This window comes from Cygnus olor, chromosome 2 (genome assembly GCF_009769625.2).
Source record: "Cygnus olor isolate bCygOlo1 chromosome 2, bCygOlo1.pri.v2, whole genome shotgun sequence".
Classification (NCBI taxonomy): domain Eukaryota; kingdom Metazoa; phylum Chordata; class Aves; order Anseriformes; family Anatidae; genus Cygnus; species Cygnus olor.
Window position 1 is genome coordinate 79,762,166 of NC_049170.1, and position 19,607 is coordinate 79,781,772.

The 19,607-nt window shown below is 39.9% G+C and overlaps 1 protein-coding gene across 1 annotated transcript in view; it reads left to right on the forward strand.

Moving 5' to 3' along the window:
- Positions 1-19,607, forward strand: part of CDH20 (cadherin 20) — a 115,268-nt gene that overhangs the window by 50,922 nt on the left and 44,739 nt on the right. The window contains exon 2 of the mRNA XM_040548838.1: positions 11,226-11,351. The gene's annotated coding sequence lies outside the window, so the exon portion shown is untranslated. The remainder of the gene's footprint in view (positions 1-11,225; positions 11,352-19,607) is intronic.

Consider the following 19,607-nt stretch of genomic DNA (forward strand, 5'->3'; position numbering starts at 1 on the left):
CCACCCCAAATTCCCTGCTCTGTTGGAGGTGCCCTCACCTGCCATGGCCGCAGAGGTTGGCTGGTGGCCTGTGAGGCAGAGCCCCCAGGCAATAGAGCTGGAAGCAGCAAATTGTTATTATATTTATTTTTTTTCCCATCTCATTCTCCAACTCAGTGAATCATTAATGTGGTTTAGAATGGAAATGAAAATGCCACAAAAGAGCATCTCATTGCAAGATGTCTGTAAAGATATATAAAAGGATCTTTTCATGGGTAATTATTCAAACCACTTCATATAACTGTCACCATTAAAAGGTCACTAACTTTTACCACACAGGGCTTGCTGAAGGTGCAGTGTTGGCGCCATCCTCTAAAGCCAGGGGAAGTACTTCAGTGTCACTCATGGTCGCAGATGATACTGCATGGATTTATCTTATCTTATCTTATCTTATCTTATCTTATCTTATCTTACCTTTCTGATGTTAGCAGAGTGGATCAAGGTGACCATCTTGACTGGCAGCGTGCAACCTCATAACAAATAGCAGTTCTTTCCCTGAAGAACTTGCACTCACAAAACGACAGACAGACCATATCTCAGGCACGTCATCTTCTGCTGGTAATAATTGCAGTTACAACCTACAATGTTCTTGCTATATTTCATTTCAGGTTTTAATTGCATACTATCATTCTCATGCCAAATTAAGATCTCAGGGCATATTTTAAACTCTCTGTAAATACACATTAAAAAGATGACATCCATTACACAACCGTGCAAACAACATGTATGTGGCACATTAAAGAAGCAAATATGCTTGTAGAAAAGCTTGTACACAAAGTTTCTGTGGAAAAAAAAGTAGTCCCTTGTGTATATCACATATAATCCTCTTCCTTATCTTCTATAATATCTTCTCTGTCAAAAAGGGTTGAAATTGGCTAAATGGATTCCAATTGTATTAGATGAGGACTGACAGGTAGAAAGAAAGTACTGTACACCCATTTCTTTGGGAAATCCAGCTAAAACCCTTTGTTCTCAAGGTTGATGATACAACTGATATTACTCCCAGCAATGTGATTTGCAGCTCTATTTTGATGCTGAAAAGCTACAAAAAAATGTGAGTCTACACAGATGTTGTCTATCAGAGGCTGCCCTCTTGCTGGCTGAGCAAGCCCTGGGCATCCCCAAGCCCTCTGAACATCTGCAGAGCCTGGGGACGTTGCAAATGGGCATAATGGGTGCCAGCAAACATTGCATGCCATAACTTAGAGTCAGACATCAGTGCCCCCACTGCGCTGTAAGTCAAGTGAACTCTGAGACTCACAAAAGGCTGAAGAAAGAAACATTTTTGTCTGCATTGAGAGGGTGCTGAATGTTTGGGAGTCCAGCGGAAGGTGCACGAACACTGCATAAAAACCTTATCTTGCGTGGAGTGAGAATTCAAGAGAGGCTCGGAGAAACCCAAAGAGAAGATGCAGCAGTCCACCTTAGTGATGGTAGCGAGGCAGGGCAGAAGTGCTCCGAGAGAGTAGGGATTAGCGCAGAGCCTCCTTGGTCAAAAAGAGGAATTTTCCATATGGGCAGCTCTTCAGAACAGCAACTGTGTGTCTGAGCAGAGCAGAGAGGGCATTGTCTAATGTTTTCACCATAGCCTGAGAAACCTGGTATTATTTAACCTTCCATTTTTGTTGCCCTCTGTTTATCCCGCCCACCTCCCAATAACCAACAGTAAAGAAAAAGAAAAAGAAAAAAAAAAACTCAAAGATTTCATTTCTTACAGGAAGCCTGGAGGAAAGTGTTTCAACCAAAAATTAACCCCCCAAATATGTCTATTATATTATGGGAAAATTATGTTTTCCAGTCACATTAACTGGAGACTAAAATGCCCTACTAAGATGCATGCTAATTTTTTCAAAGCCAAAGCCATATTGTCTACTTCATCTAGGGGCTGTCGGAGCTGAGGGCCCTTAAATAAGTGCATAAATATTAATCCAAATATCTAATTTCAAATAGCTTTTGACATGTTATCCTAGTGCTTGTGCTCAAGTTTCAGTAGCACTGGAGATGTTTTTGTGGTACTCTGGCCTATGTTTCAACGGATAATGTAGAATTTCATGCAGTGTTCATTATTAGTGATTATTCCTTACTGGGAACACTTGTTGAATGAGCCTTTCTCCTGCACCAGTAATAGGTGGCTGATTGGTGCTGATTTAATGAGGTATAGCATCTTACCTCCTGCTGAGACTGGAGCTCACAAGAACTGCCAGGGATGCTGCTGAGAAGCTGACATGGGCTGCATATTTCATGTGCTGCTGGAGAGTGCAGCCAGGCTGTGTAGTGATCAAACCCCAGAAGATGTACATATCTCCAATTTTCCCGTGTAACAAAAATCTTGTCATCTGTTGACATGAAAGACTAAGATAACGGCTCTGTGACCCTATAGAGTTCTTCGGTCTGGACAGATGAGACAAACCTAAATAATTGAGCTTGAGCTCCTCTGATTTTCTTCATGTTAATGCAGTGCTACGTCCAAAACATAAAACGGTTTTGCACTTGCTGCACCTATCTCCTGCTTGCAGTGATCATTGTATTTTCCAGTCAGCAGGAAAGAAAAGGCCAGTGACGTACAAGCTGGATTTATACAGGGCCACACAGGTGAGGTTTCCTGGCTGGCCTGCAGCAGCTCCCAGCTCTGCCTTTTACACCACACGTGCTTGGGGAACTGCCATTTCCTGCCTGCTAGAAACTGAATGCTTGACAGCTCTGGGGTGGATGAGACTTTACAGCATGGGACTCGAGCCCTGGATGTACCCTCTGGCTGGAGCTGGAAGCTGCCTTTGCCAGTTTACATCCCAGGACAGAACTTGTCCCAGGTGTCCTAACACTGACCCCTTCTCCTTCCTCCCAGCAGCTGCCAGTCACTGTTCCCATCTGATCACTCCTTTTTGGGCAGCAGTTATTTCATGTATTTCCATTATATAACTGGATTGTATATTATGAAGCATAAATATATTTCTTTTTCCTGACATTAGGCGAATTAAACATATATGTGCATGTACATCCAGGTACACAAACGTTCACATTCATAGACAGACGTTTCATCTAGCGATAGGATCACATCCAGCACCCTATCTCACTTCTCTGCTCACATCCTTTCACTTCAACCTTGGGCTTTGTCAGACTTGCAAGGAAAGAAAATTCCAGCATTAATATCCCTTTCCTAAGGGAAAAGCTCCTTGCTGCCTCCTGTTAGGAACTTGAGACAGTCATTTAGTCTGTTGTGATTACCACTGCAGAAGATTCCATTTTACAACTTAATCTTATTTCGTTTTAATAGCATCTGTTGGAAGAATTTAGAAAAAGTGAAACAACAGGAGAACACTCGCCAATTCATTCATAACAATATAATACCAAGGCTTTTTTTATTGCTATTCCTATTTAGAGTGATGGCAGTTTGTATTGAATTTACCTGAGATTCACAACTTCATTTCCAACTTACTGTCTAATTTTGAGTGGTTTTTTTTCCTTTAAAGTTTTATTTGTTAATGCATTTTTCCTATAATTATACCATGATCACTCCTAAGTGCACAGTTTACATTGAACAGAGCCATTAAGCATTACTGCTGGTAGTTGATTGTTTCACACGGTTGTGCAGAGATCTTTGTATTTAGACCCAAAACAGCTTTATAGGGAAAAAATATATATATTTAGCTGCAGGAAATTCCAGTTGCTATTTTTGTTGACGTCAGTAGTTAATCAGGCTGGACAGCCTACAGGGTAATTTTGCAGCCAGTGTTAAGCAGTTTTGTGCTCAGCAGAGATTTCAGCATACTTGCTGTGTGTGTGGGGATGTGCTTTAGTAGGTGGCTTTGAATCGTGCTCTATCTGACGAGAAGACTTCATGGCACTCCAGAAGCTATCAACAACGCATATGTTTGAACTCTTTGTTCCTTCTATCTCTAAACTCATCCCTAGGTGAGGAAGGGATTTTATATTCACAAAATCTGATCTTGATCCTACCTCTTTGGTGAAATTCATTTGAGTTCTGTGCCAAATTTAAATGAAAAACTACAGCTCTTTAACATGTTTACAGCTCTGTGGGGTGCATTGTACTTTGAGGAAAACATTAGTATGTGTAATACTAGTAATGAATAATTAACATACAGTTATAACACCTTTCATCTTTATGGATTTTATATGTGCAAGAATCATTTCATTTGTCCCCAGATCACATCTGGAATAAAACAGAGCAGCAGTTAAAGAGGCTGTACACTCTCGAATAGTCCAGTGTAGGAACTGAAGATGACTGCTACACAGAGATGAAAAAGCAGACAGAATTTAGCTAGGTAGAAAGTATTAGTGGGAATCAAGCATCTAGTGGTGGAGCTTTGCAATGTGCCTTACACATGTAATTAACTGAATTGGAATCTGGAAAGGACAGAGAAGACTTCACCACTGCCCTTGCTGGAAGGACTACTGCATCTTTTAATAGCCTCACGTAAGCAAGAGCTCATTTTAATGTCCTATTCAGAAGAAGGAACATGCCATCTGCAGAATTAGCAAGAAGTATTTGTGGCAAGTGGGTGTTCCTTAGGGATTTCCCACTCACAACATTTTCCAGTCCTTCCCTAGCTTTTAAAAGCCCCAGGCATCATAATGCAGAGTGACATGAGTGCTTAAAAGCTACCACAGGACACATCTAGAAAGGGGTCTCTTTCTATGTGGGCACCGTATGTTTGCTGAATCAGGAAAAATTTGTTATGAATGTATGAAGAGAAAATGAGAGAGGCTGCAGTAGCCTTTGCAGAGCTCGGTGCTCTGAGCACGAGGCCAGCAGCCACAAAGACAGTTGAGATCAGCGGGGTGTCAATTCTGCCCCAGCACAACAAACAGCAGAACAGGAGGTCCTTGACAGACGGGAGAGGGGATTAGGGTGTCCAAACAAGAGAAGCCTCTTCGGTCCAGTGTTCAAAAATAAGCAATTCAAAGCTGCAGAGGGGAAGGGGGTTTTGGATTCGTTTGCAATCGAGGCCAAGCCAAACAGCTGATGAATTAAGTGGTTGTGGAGCAGCGAGCTGAGAGAAGCAGCACAATCACAGGGGAAGGAGAGCTGGGCCCTTAGGCACAAGTGATGCACTGAAGGTCGGGCTCTCCAGCTGATCAGCATCCCTCGCTCCAACCCACTGTAACGGAGACCCCGCTACCTGTGCCATCACCCCCAGTTTCCCAGTTTTTGAAGGGAAAGACTGTACAAGAAATGATCCAGCCCATCAGCAGCATAGGGTAAGTTGGAACAGGGCGCGATGGGTGCTGGCTCTTCTCCCTCTCACCTCCTCTGACGTGGCTGGTAGTGCTGCCTCATTGCAGGGGCACCCAACATCTCCTCCCAGGACTGCCAGTGTAGAGGAAAGCCCCAGGCTGGGGAGCCCTCTGGTGGGACCAGCCGTGTCCGAGCACAGGGAGCAGCAGGGCAGCCAGCACCCAAGTAGCCAGGCTGCTGCGGCACTTGGTCTGAATGCAAGTAGGCATTTTAAGCCTTTGACAGCCATAGTAAGAGGATGAAGGACTGCAAGGTAAACATGGCTGGTTCAGGAAAGCTTTGCTCTCTTCCGAGCCACGTGACAGGTTGGCGAGGCATCTCGCACCTTTTGAAGCCGTCAGCTGTGTTCCAGTTTAGAGCAGCGGGCCAGGCAGATTGAGTGCCACAAGGAGCAGTGACAGCCCTCTGTTCCTGAGGCTCTGATGTCATGGGCAGGCAAAGGGGTACCCATTCCTCCAGTGAGCACTGCCTGTTCTTTGCTGTGTATTGACTTCAGAAGTCATTCTTAACTTCACCCTGGCATGCAATTACTTTCTGACCTTTATTTTTCTGCAAAAGTTTACTTCTATGCATGTATTTGCCTATTGATAAAGGACATGTTTATTCCATATTCAGATTTCTCTACCATGGCACTGATTAAAGTCCAATGACAGTCTAGCCCCTTTTATAGACATGAAATCCCCTTTACCGACTCCTCCTAAGTAAGGAGGCTTCCTGAATATAAATAATGACTGAAATTGATCCTAGAGCCTCAGTTCTTATTTTGTTTGCAGGAGTGTTGGTTTTATTGACTTTGCTGTGTTTTCCAGAGGGAAACAGAAGATGATTTCTGTAGAGTTTTAAAAAATACCCCTTTCCAGTGTAAGCCTGTTGGGTGGTGGCTAGCTCCTATCTGCCCCAATTAAGAAGAATGGCTAGAAACAAGAACGTATGGGGCTAAAATTGTGCAGAATCTCTGAAGTGTGTGCTTCTGAAAAAGCTGAATTCTTGGGCTTATGACTATAAAAAAGTCAATTCAGGATGGATTTGCTATTCCAGTTTTGCTGACTGTTCACAGTTTTTAGAACTGAAAATCACACTGTAAAACTTGCACTTTGCTAAATTTTTCTTGAGTACCTAATGGAAAGTGAACCTGTTAAGAATTTTCCATAGCTTCCTCCAGAGACATTTTAAAATGATCTAAAATTAAAACATCTCTTTAAGTAATTATTTTAGTTATGGGCTGTTTAAGAAACAAAATTGCTTGTTTAAGATTCACAAGTTAGAAAAGTAATTAAGTCCAAGAGCCATTCACAGGATTGACATTACAAACTGAAAATGTGACTTTTTTCAATCCCTCTGATTTTTCCTGATGATTTCACTTCTTTTACTATGTTTTTGTTTGTGTTTTTGTTTGTTTTTTTTTGTTTGTTTTTTTGCATATAATGTTAGAATGATCTTATCAGTATAAAAGCAAATGTGTAGCAAAATCCTAGCACTTTTTTTTGTTAGGATAACACTTGTCCCGAGTTCTCCACCAAATATGATACCAAAGAGGTTTTGTAAAGAGTATAGACTGATTTGGCCTCCAACCAGTGTTGTAATTCATGCCATTCTGCAATTACTTGCAATTATAAGTGGTCTCCAAAGTCCATAAAAGCTCAACAATATAGAATTTTCATATCTTTGCTCCCCCCAAAGAAGGAATCCAAATGAAGATTTTATGTCTTAATAATCTCAATAAATTTGATATGACTCTTGAAGTGGTCTACTTCCCTTCTGAAGTTTTAAACATTTTATCCAGCTATAGGTGTAAGTTTGTAACTGTTTTCAAATCCTCTGCCTCTGCCTACCTTTATAACAAAACGGACAAAATGACTAGTGATTTTGGCATCACCATTTTAGGTGCGTCTTTTCGTTGCTCAGGTGAGATGAGGTGCTCTTACCACATTACTCCTACCTTGTAAATGAGGAACTGAGACACTGAGGTCATTGGTTTTGGATGCCCTATTCAAGCTGCTTCAGAATTTTTGGTAGTTTAAACACTGCATATATTCAGAATCCATCTGACATGAGCAGAAGATGATCAACTGTTTGGCAAATCATACCAGAGGGTGGTGAATCTTAAACCTAGAAAATGTTGAACAGTTAGGAGCTGCCTAAAAAAGGATTGGGTTAAGGGACTATAGCATTAAAACAGAGGGGCTTTGTACATCCAACTGCTCATCTTACCCACATCTTCCAAATCAGCTGTGAGTGGTATAGAGGCTTTACAGACCAGCCTCTCTCTTTACTCTCAGAAAAGAACCTTACTCTTGCCCACCATTATCTCCCACCACATCTCTTCCCACATTCATCCTTCAATCCCCTTTTCTGTGCCATATCAACCGCCAGTTTACTCCCTATTTCCTTCTTGCCTTTAGGTCTAATGTTTGCCCTTTCCCTTTCTAATTCAGATGGTTCAATTATGGCAATGCCTTAAAAAGATTTTCCTAAGGGAAAAATATATATATGTGTATTTTCCTACGAATTGTATGATGACCTTACCAATAGATGTTGCATCCAGTTCCTGTAGCCTGAAGTTAAACCCCCTGGTCTGCATTAATGACTGTATCACAATTTCTTTCTTGATTTTCTGATACAGATCAGGAACATGAGAGCTTGAGGGAAAAAGAAAAGAAAACCTAACACTAAGTGCTTCTGGATTATTATTTTTTTTTTCATATTAGTTTCTCATTGACTATGAGGCTGGCAGAGCCTGACTGAGGCAGAGTGGTAGCTGAGAAGATAGTTTACAGTGAGTGATGGCTTTTTAGAGCTTGACTGACAACAGTATGTTGAAAGGTATTTGACATATTCTTGTGTGATAGCAGTAATCATGTTGGTCAAGAGAAGATCCTAATATTTCTTATTGGCATTCAGAAGCCCCAAGAATTAAAGGTCCCTTTCAAATCTGATGGTTCACATTTCTGTCTGTCAGACACTGTCAAAGAATTCATTTCCACTGCACAGCTTTGAGTCTATCTTTGCCTGGAGAAAGCACTTTGAACTCACTTTATCTCATCTGCAAAGGAAGATGACAGCTCTTTGCTATAGAAAATATGTGTCTGATAACTATATTATCTCCTAAAACACTCTTTTCAGCCCCAGACAGCCAAGTGCTCACCACAGAGGCGGGGCAGAACTCATCCTCACTACTCTCCCTGTCTGTTGAGGTTTAGCATTGTACTTTATGACACTTGCCCAAAGGCTGAGGCATAAGATGTCGGAAAATGGTGGGAAACTATGTAGATGGCAGTGGTTGGGGGGAGGGAAATATCAGAACTTGTTTGGACACCTCGTGTCTTTTTTTCAAGATACACCATGTCTGTCCTCTTTATACACTGCAGTCCACTCTGTCTCTGCTTCTCTCGGCTGCCCAGTCCACTCAAGTATGACCAGAAATACTCCTCCCTTCATCTCTGCCTGTCACAATGGTGATTATATGGACTGCTCGTAACCTCCCAACTCATTTTTTACTCTTTGTCAGATCGGAGAACCGGCTGGGTCCATGTAGCCCGACACCACCTCGCTCCTCAAAGCAGTGTCCTGCCACTGCTGACTACAACATGACTTCACACAAGCTGTATCCAATCTATTTCTACGGTGCATTGTCACCAGTTAAAATTGGTCTTGTTTCTCAGTTCCCTTCGTTTTCAAGCTGAAAAGAGAGAGGAACAGATAAGCCCCAGTTTAATTTGTTCTGGCAATTATTGGAAATCTCCCACAGAGAGAGAAGCCCTTGCCTATCGGTGCGGAATGACATACAGCCATACGGGCCCAGACAAAAGGAGACCCCGCTTTTCTGCAAGTCTATTCAGGCATGTATAGACATATTGGCTGAGGTACCAGCCCATTCGAATCTTAATGGGGAAAAAAGAGAGATGAGAACCTTTAAAAAAAAAAAAAAAAAGGAAAAGAAAAAGAAAAAAGAAAAAAAAAAAAGAGAAAAAAGAAAATAAAATAAAAAAAACTAACAAGTGAGAACCAGCACTGAAGGCTTGAAAACAAACTCTGAACTGGCAAAGAAAGGGGGAGGAAAGTCATTTGACTATCTAGTCTGGTAGATAACTATACTGCTGCTGTATGTGTTTTAGAAGTATCAGAATAATTCTGTTATTACAGATAAAGGTTACCATAAGATTGATTTGGAAATGTGAATTGAAGATAAGTGCGTTTTGGAGCTGGGGTACAAGCTAAGCTTTTTTTTTTTTCTCTTTCTCTCCCTCTCTTCCTCTCTCTCTATTTTTGCAAATCAGGATTCAGCATTAATTCAACCCAAATGAAACTGTAAGGATAAAACATCTCTGAGAAGCATTTTAAAATATAATTTCCTGCAAAATGAGTGTGTAAGTTTATTAAAAAAAAAAAAAAGTACTAGTCAAAAGGTGAAAGAAATCCATTACATGATTATGGAGGAAGAAAGAGGTTATTTAAGAAATAGCTGAAATGGCAATTCTTTTAAAATTGTCATGTGGATGCTTTTAAAATGCAATGACAATGGCAGCTTTTCTTTAAGGCTTTTTCCTTATACTCTGCTCTTGAGTAGAGGGGAAAAGTGTTTGTGGAGCGAATCACTTTACATTCCAGGTAGATTTTTTCCCTGCCTCTGGATTAATTTTCTCAATTTCTCTCTTTAACAATACTTAGTAATAATTCATATGGCCAGCTGGCCTGTCTACACGGAAAACAACTGACAGAAATAAATGTCATAGTTCGGTCATTGACATCCCAGAAATGGGTTCTCATTACTTTAATAATGTGTTACGGAAGAAGATCTGTAATGCAAGCTCAGAAAATAACAACTGGCACCCCTCCCCTCCCTTGTTTTTAAAGGAATTGTTGGGACTGATCCAAAGCTCATTGCATTGATTGAAAATGCTTTTGCTAGCACTGCTGGATTTGGAGCTGATGCATTGTTTATAGGGATTATAACCTCTACTGTTGTTGTCTGCAACAAAAAATTAATAATGTAAAACATTAATGAAAACCTGCTTTCTTTTCATTAATGATGATTTCTGTGAGGAATGATTAGAGAATTTCTGACTGACCATTGCTCCAGTTACACAAGTTAAAAAGCAAAGTTTTAAAACAAAAATATGCCTCCAGATAGTGAGAAGATGCATGTATAAATCTAGGGAAATTCGTTCTTATTGCAATTAGTGGCCATTGTGTCTGAACATTAATAGCCTGGGGCAAACATAATAAACCAGTTCCTAACTGTTGGTAATGACAGATTTCTCAGGGATTATTACTTAATTAACAATAATTTGAAAGGGTGGTTCAGCTAATACGAAGCATTCATTTATACAGCATATCTAAAAAACATCAGATCAAAAGAACACATAGCATGCTAACATTTCTCTTGGTCCTTTCATTTCATTTGTGCATGTCTGCCTCCCTACATAAAATACTATTTTTGCATCTGAGCTGCTTTCTTTGTGGGTTCACATAACGGTAATTGGTTCCCCCTCGGATATTTGCGCATTGTTTCATCGTCATACCACGTCTTCTGGGTCTATGCAGATGATGATTTTAATTGGAAATGCTAACTTGATCAGGAAAATACCTCCCACGCCCACTCTTTCCATCCTCCCCATGCCAGAATGGGGCAACTGTTTCCCCAACACATGCATTATTCATTCCCAGCCACCTCAACATGAAATGTTTGCTATTGTTCCCACCATCCACCCATGTAGCTTATGTTCTCCTGGCATCTTTTCTAGTGAATGGCTTCTGTATACCTCACCTCATGGATTACTGGCCTCATTCACATACTAGTGCATCAGTTGAGAAAGAGGCTAGATCTTCAGACAAAGAATATTCTGATTGGTTTGTGGTGATGTCTTTTTTTTTCTTTTTTCCTTGAAAGTTGCCGCATACTATAATACAAATGAAATTTTTTCTTTAGAGATGATTGTGTTCAAAAGAGGACAGAGCTGCTGAAGTGCCTGTTGTACTGCCCAGGAGTGCACAAGAGAAAGGCAGTGTGTAAACTGAGCGGCAGGAGCACAGAGAAGTGCAAACATAGTGAAAGGTATGTTGTAAAGCTACTATTTCTTTTTCTCTGTGGCAAAAAGTTCATTTTCTATATTGCTTCTCATTGAATATGGTGGGTTGCTTGAAAACTGGAAAGATCTAGAAAGCATTGTACTTTTGTCTTGGTAAGAAACAAATGATTCTGCTGTGTTCTCTAAGATCTGGACAAGCTGTCTGAAACAGTTCTTCAGAAATATTAAGTAGCTGTCTGTTGCAGTCATCGGTATCCATATAAAAGGCTCTGGAATAATTCCATTATTTGCTCTTCAAAGTCTGTTCAAGCAGGCTCTAATTTTAAACCCATACATTACTTAAGACTGACAGTGACATGGACAAGTTATTCTTAAACAAGTTGTAAAACTCTTCTAATTGAAAAGTTGATTTGTAAAATAGGCGTTAGGCACATACATTTCTATTTGTGCTTTCAGAAAATTCCTGTTCAAAGAGCTAATCCGCGTGTCTTGACTGTCTAGTTGGAAACTTGTGTTTGGAAGTAGATTAGAATGGCACTTGTACGGAGCCCTGACTCCTGCAGTGGATCAAGATTGATTATAGTGACATTGAATTTCACTTTTATTTCAGTAGAATTTAAAGATTTCTTTAGTTCACATAACATCAAAGGTGTCCTTCTAAATAAATATCTTGCAGTGCTCTATCTTAGGGCATATCTTATTATGTACGAAATAATCAGATTGATATGGTATTGCATCCGAAACAGCACATGTTGTTTTGAAATGTGCCTTGTGGGAAAACAAAATGGGGGATATATAGCAATATATGTGTTTGAAAATAATAGTTACAGTGAATGAAGCTCAGTTATGCTAATTAACAGCATTAGACAGACACTACAGCTAATCTTGAAATACTGAATGAATGTTAAACCAGAAATCAAAAGTTTTATTGTCCTTGATGTATTTCTTTCCAAATCACTGTTCACATTTTTGTAGTTTATTCGATTTTTCTTCATAGCAAAATGACTAGTAACTACTCTATAGAGCCCACCCACTGAAATTAATGGTGTGTGGGGAAGGTCATTAATGAAAAATTCTTTTGTCCTATAAGGAAAGCTGCAGAGACAGGTGAAAGCCTCCACAAGCGGAGCAGTGCAGCTCTTGCACATGAGAAAATATTCGCTTTCCTCCTCCCTCCTCTGGCACGGGACAAGGAGCAGTGATTATTTTGCACTGTCTGCTCAGCTGGGGCTCTCTCTCCGGCTTCCCAGTCAGCTACCTGCCCCACTTGGTGCAGTGACTCTGTCACAGGGTGACCGTGAGACCTCCACAGGCCAGAGCAGGCAGGGATGCACAGCCCTCGGGTCAGCTCCTGGTGAGGAAGGCCTTCCTCTGCCTGAATATTAAGTGTATGAACTGCCCAGGGTGCCCAACTTTTGCCCAGAGCAGCAGCAAGAGGATCCTTCATCTCTCAAAATGGTTGGAGAAGGGTGTCTTCTAGGACCCCAGATAGCACCTCTGCCAGCTGGGACAGGTGGAAGATGTAGGTAAGCACAGAGGTCTTGTAGAAAGCAGGGGACAAGCAGAAAACCTTGTTCCAGCCTTGGACAGTGGTGCTTGAGGCTGTCTCTGAGCAGAAACACAACAGCCCAGTCCACCATGTCAACACGTCACACCCGCAGTCTGCAACGCTCTCCCTGGATGAGTTTTGCAAGGTAACGCTTCTCTATTTAAATCCTGAAAATACAGCTTTTCTCTGTAGCTTTCTGAGTCAGTCGCATTCACTGGTTTATTACTCTACCTTCAATATTTATCTAGAAATTAGAAGCAACTGACTTTAATCAAATCTGATCATTTCCTGAATGTGTCTCAAACCCTGGACTTAAAGGTGACTTACAGTCCCCATGCATTGAAGCTGTCCAAGTAATTATGGATGTGAGTTGCATGTGTGTTGGGTTTGCCCTTCCTAGTATTACCAAATGATGCATATTCATAAGCGTGTCATATCTTCTAGGGAAAGCAGACACTATGCATTCCATATGTGTCATATTATATTGCATTACATTACTTAATAGTATATTTTATTACATTATATTATACTATTTTATTTTAGGTGAATCAAATATTGATTAAGAAACCCAGTCCCCTTCTATTATGCAAGTTGAGATCATTCTGACATTAAAAAGTAGAAAATTTCATTTAGGCTGTATTTTGCTTATTATCTTCTGATTGGCAGGAAAAGTATTTCTTGAAGATATTCTAGTGGCTGGAGATGAGGTGATAGATTTTTGACAGGTAATACTATGAATTTATACTGCATTTCAATCCCAAAGAATGTCACAGTAATATAAATAGTACCCGAATAAAATTTTAGTTCCTTCAGACCTATTTTATGCCTGCAGTTATTCATTCTTGCTAATGAGACAACTAATAGGCTAATGGACACAAATGATATAATATAGACATTTAACTCTGCCTTTTGAATGCAAAAGCTACATTTGTGCCTACAAAGTATATGGTGAGGTGTTGTAATTCTTTTATGTGCCTCTGTGGAAGTGCAGGTCATATCTTCATGGCTCTGTTCACATGAGTATTCGTACTGGAAGGTGCAAATAGGCAAAGCGTGTAAGATTTGTGCTGTGCAAAATCTGTTCAAACCTAGAGACTAGGTCAGAGACTTTGGGGGAAAATTTGGTCTTCTGCACAAAAAACCACTTTGCTTGCTACGGAAACAAGGCACATCCAAGATCAAATGCAATAATGTAAAGCGTTGCTCTAAGACTGTATAGGCCAAAAGTGAATCAATGCCAGCTGTAAGTGAATTTAGATAAACAGAAAAGTGAGTTTATAGTACATGAGAAAGAGCACCTACCATTACAGTAAGTTCTGATCATTTTTAAAATGCAGAAATAGCTAGGGGCTCTCTGATATTTTAACTGACTAATGGGAAGAGGACTGTCTTAATGTACCCCGTGATGTTGTACAGGTTATGATGGAGTCACTGGGGCTCAAACTTTGTTTTATTGAAAATCTGTTTTACTTAACAGGAAGGGTTGGTTTATTGTTTTCACTTGGATACTTAGACTGTGAACTTATATTCTGAGGCAGGAATCAATAAGAAAAGTGGGCGGGTAGTCCTTATCTTTTCATATAGGGATTTGGAAGGTGACAGGGAAGAATGGTCTTTTACAAAGCTGCAGGGAGTTCAGCCTAGCTAGCACTTTTGTATGTTAACTCAGACTTTATTAGAGTTTCGGTTACACATACAGAAAGAGAAGCCTCTTCTGAATCAATACAACATCATTTGATGATCATTTTATGAAATAAGGTGACAGCTTAGTGTGGATAGAGAGATTACAGAGTACTCTACACCACGAAAATACTTATACAGGGAACAAGGGTACAACCTCCTACTTGAAGGGATAATCTAAAAAAAAAAAAAAAAAAAAAAAGGCATTTAGGCATACAAGGTTCTGGATCTGATATTTGACTGTCATGAAATTAGTGCTTTATAGAAGTGGAGACCTGTGGGAGCAATCAGAGTGCAGATGGGGTGAAGGCACTGTTCCCAGTCAGCCCCACAGTAAAGCAATCACAGCCAAGCACCTTCTGGTCATCTCCCCTCCTTGAAAGACCAGTTACTTACAATGATCAAGTAAAGCATGAGGTTTTTTTCTTCATATTTTTTCTAATTATCATGAGAAGCACTGATCATCCTAGGGTTCATCTGTTATGTTCACATATGCTTAAAAGTATTATCCACGCCTCTACAACCTAGTAAAAGCAACTGGTTTGGGTACTTACCTAGTAAAGGCTATTCACAGCAGATGTGGATTCAGGCTAACTGTGGGGGGAGGGAAAGGGTGATAGAGGAAGACTAGAGCACTCAAAAGTGTTTTTTGTGTGTGTGTGTTTCTTTTTTTTTTTCTTTTTGCGTGTGTTTTCTTTTTGCACTGTAAGATGTGATTTTATAAGTTTTGGGGTCATAGAAATGTAGGACTTTTCTAAATTCTTTCTGTCTTTTGCTTCTGATACAAGATCAAAAGTCAACAAAACAACTTCCAATAGCCTACTTTCTAACCTTTTCTTAAAAGCTACAAAAGTGCAGATTTCACTGTTTCTATCAGTCATCTCTTCCAATACTTTACCCGCCTTATACTAAAGGTTTGATTTGCTTCTAACTTAAATTCCTCTTGTTTCAAAGTAGGTTTACTGCACCTTCCACTGTTCCTGGAAACTAAGAAAAAAAGTAGATCACCATTCTTCTTATTACACTTGTTAATATATATTACACTTTTTTAAAGTCTGCTTTTATGCCATGTTCCAATTCTTCTTTTTCTGGACTCAGCAAATACAATTTTATAACCTATTCACAAGTCCTATTTTTCCAGACTACTGTTCCAATTTCTTGCTTTCTTCCTGGGAGCAGCTTGGGAGTCTGGCCACATCTTTAATCTGCGATATGCTGACTTTCTATGCTGTGGATGCCAGTATAAGTGCTTCACAAATGAAACACACAACACACATGACATTCTGTTGATAGAAAACAGAATGGCATTTTCCTTCTTTACCACAACCCACGCATCAAGGTGCTGGTTCCTATTCAGTTTTTGGTCAGCTTCTTTCCTACAGTGCTGATTCCTAGGCCATTATTCATCTCCATATGCCTAGGCATTTGATTTTGCTATTCTAAGGCTTGCATTTTCTACTTGTTCTTATTGAATTTTCTCATATTGATTTCTTACCCTTTCTACAATTTTTCAAGATCATTTTGAATTCTAACCCCATCTTCCCAAGTGCTTACAACATCTCCCAGCCTGATGTCATCCTCATATTTATACTGCATCATCCATGCTGTTAACATAAATATTGAATAGTAGTGGACATGAAGCAAAATCATCATAGAATCATAGAATGGTTTGGGTTCGAAGGGACCTTAAAGATCATCCAGTTCCACTCCCCCTGCCATGGGCAGGGACACCACCCACCAGATCAGGTTGCCCAAAGCCCCATCCAGCCTGGCCTTGAACACTCCCAGGGATGGGGCATCCACAGCTTCTCTGGCAACCTGTTCCAGCGCATCACCATCCTCTGAGTGAAGAATTTCTTCCTTATATTTAATCTAAATCTACCCTGCTCAAAATCCTGGGGGGCCACTTGGTGTTGACTCCCAGTAGCTGAGAAATTGAGTTACTGCTAGCTGCTCTTTGAGTTATTTTCCAGTCTGCCTTACTCTTATTTCACCTTGGCCATATTCCTCTATCTTGCCTTTGACAATGAGTTGGGGAGCTGTGTAAAATATCTTAGGAAAATCAAGATGTGTTGCATTTTCTTCATCTTGCATCTGCTAGGCTAGTTATCTTACCAAAGAGAGGGAGATCAGGCTGGTTTGTTGTCAACTTGTTCTTTGCAAAGCCAAGCTATCCATTCCTTAGTACCTCATTATCCTCTAGATACAGAAAAACTGGTTGTTTGTTCCAGTAAATTTCCAAGTGCTGCAGTTAGGCTGAAGGCCCTATAATTCACTGGATTGCTTCCCCCTACTCCCATCCCTCTCACCCCCCCTTTAAATGTAGGTATAATGACTTTTCTCTGCCAGTCCTCTAGGAACTTGCTCATCTTCTATAAGCTCGTGAAGATAATCACAAAGGTTTTAGCTATTGCTGGTTTCTGAAGTACCTGAGAGTAAATTCCATGCAGATTGATTGATTTGGCAAGAGATTTCAAAAATGTAGGTTATGCAGCCTGAGAGAAAGCAGAACATAATACCTAGGTATCCCATCATTTTTCACTGGGCACTAGATCAGGCTTTTGGCTAAGATCGAACTGTGTTGATGGAGTAAAAATAGATCCATCCTTTTTCTTTATGCTTCCCCCAAATCTAAAAAGAAAAGATGGAGTAAAATACTGGAAAATTTTGAAGAAATTGAAGGAGATATTTACTGCTAGATTTTTTTAAAGAGACCAAATAATTCTTTAGTCAAAAGGAAGAAAATAAATCTCATGCTTCAGTGCTTAATCTAATCACAAGGGTCAGCAAGGAATTCTCACCTTATTCCAGCACCTCACAACAGTAGAGCCTTCTTTTTCATTATTATTAACTAAAGATGATGTATCATGCAGTATCATAATATTGACCTCTTATAAGCACTGGTGCTTATTCCCATTGCTCTTTATTTTCCACTTCTCCTCTTTCCCCTCTCTGAAATTTCAAATAGAAAATATTAAATCAATTAGATTTCTCCCACAAAGAGAAAGAAACAACATGATACCAAGACTGTATGTTTCTGCTTCACCTGCAAGCAAAGTTTCTTTGAGCAACCATCTTTCAAGCAAATCATTTAAATTTGCATGCACTTGTCTTTCAAGTCTCAAACGTGTTCCCAGCAATCCATAACTCAATATCTAAGAAAAATACCTCTTTTTCTCCTTTCCTTGCACCTTCTTTGGTTAGGATTTCACTTGTGTCAGACTAGAAGCCCACTCCATTTCCACTATCTCTCCAGCTTCTTGGTATAATCCTTTGTTTCTATTAACTGCAGCTATTCTGATGCCAAGTTTCTTTTTTTCAGAATTTCCTTCATGTCTGAACTACCACATTTAAAGCATACTGAGAGGGACTTTAGCTACTTAGAAGTATCACTTATTGGCAATTTCCAAAGGCAAAAATCTCAACATTAGGAGCAAAGATCTGGTTTGGCAGGGTAATCCTGACGTATCAAAAAGATACTGTGTAGTACTTAATAAAACTGCAGATCCACAAGTAAGAAAGAATAGAAATAACTGGATAAATAAATAATCTTTTTAGCTGCAATGCACACATATGGACTAATAGCAAAGCTGCAATCTCATTTGAGTTCTTCTGCAATGTATTTTAATTTGCTTTCCTTTAAGCCCTCCTACATTTTCTGCATTTCCTTGCTCTCTTTTGATTACATATATGCATTACTTTGACTGAATTCTTGAGAATTAAGAAAGAATCATTAAACTATTTGAGGGATTATGTGAAGTGACTACCCACAGTGGGAGAAATGGGCCTTGATATCCCATGCAGTTGTTGTCAGTAGGGTCTTCTCATGTTTATGTGGTCAGGGTCATCAGTTCAGGGAACATGTCCCAACAGTGGATTATGAAGAAGACAGAAAATAGATAATAGAATCATCTTCTTAAGGTGTATTATTAGTGCACGTCACATTCACAAAAGCCACTTAGATAATACCTCATACACTTCCTGTGGAGACTGCAACAGTTGAATTTAAAGACCAAAATCTAGAAGTTGACATGCAAAATATCTTGTTTTTCAGGCTTTATGAACCTTATTCTTGCTGTATTAGAACAGTTCTGGGACAAATGAGGTCAGCACATCTTTATTCCTTTTATTCTTTCCGCTTGAAAGTGTCCTGTGAAGGCCAGACACTCATATTCTGTATTTCTAGAAACACTTTGAAGCTGGGTGATAAGAACAAGGCAGCACTGTAACAGTTCAGATAGAGGAAGGTTGTAAGACTTCTGTTTCTTTTGCTGTTTTCATTTCATAGGCAGCAGCTCAAAGTAGGCTTGGAAATGTTCATCCTGTTGGTTAGTAGCATGTCTTCATGTTCAGACAGGGAAGTCTGTGAAGTCAAGACAAGGTATGGATGCCAGTTTTGGACAGTTGAATCAATGTCAGACTCAAGGAATATGAAACAGAGGAAAGATTTTCACCTCTTATAGCACCTGCAGCTATTCCTAAGCTAATATATGGCCCTTTCTCTATGAATACAGGGACAATTTTAAGCCCTCCATCCCGCCACACCAAAAAAAAAAGAAAAAAAGCCACATTACATGCCAGTCCTTGCATACACATATTTTGATAGATGACTAAATACTGTTTGCTGGCTGAAAAAAAGAAAAACAAACAAAGAAAATTCCCTGTTCAATTCTTTGCCTTCAGAAGCTGCTTTTGGATGTGGGATGTTTGGGGACCATTTTTAATATGTCAAAATACTTTATGAAATACCAAGCTAACTAGGAATACAGTCATAATGAAACTAGGAAGTTGTCTTCACCTATGACAGCACATAGGCCCTGACCCATCATTACTTTCAATCATCATGCATGAGAAAAAATGTTACCTGAAAGACCTCTATCTGTTCCAGCCAGACAGCTGCTTCTCTTATCTGTCTCCAGATATGAGATAACACTTCTTCCATCTTCGGTACTTAGGGGATATCAGTGAGCCTTATTGTCTATCCAGCAGCTGTGGGATAAGAAAGAGTCCGGTTTTCATTGCTACATGGAAATCTGTCATATTCTGAGGACTA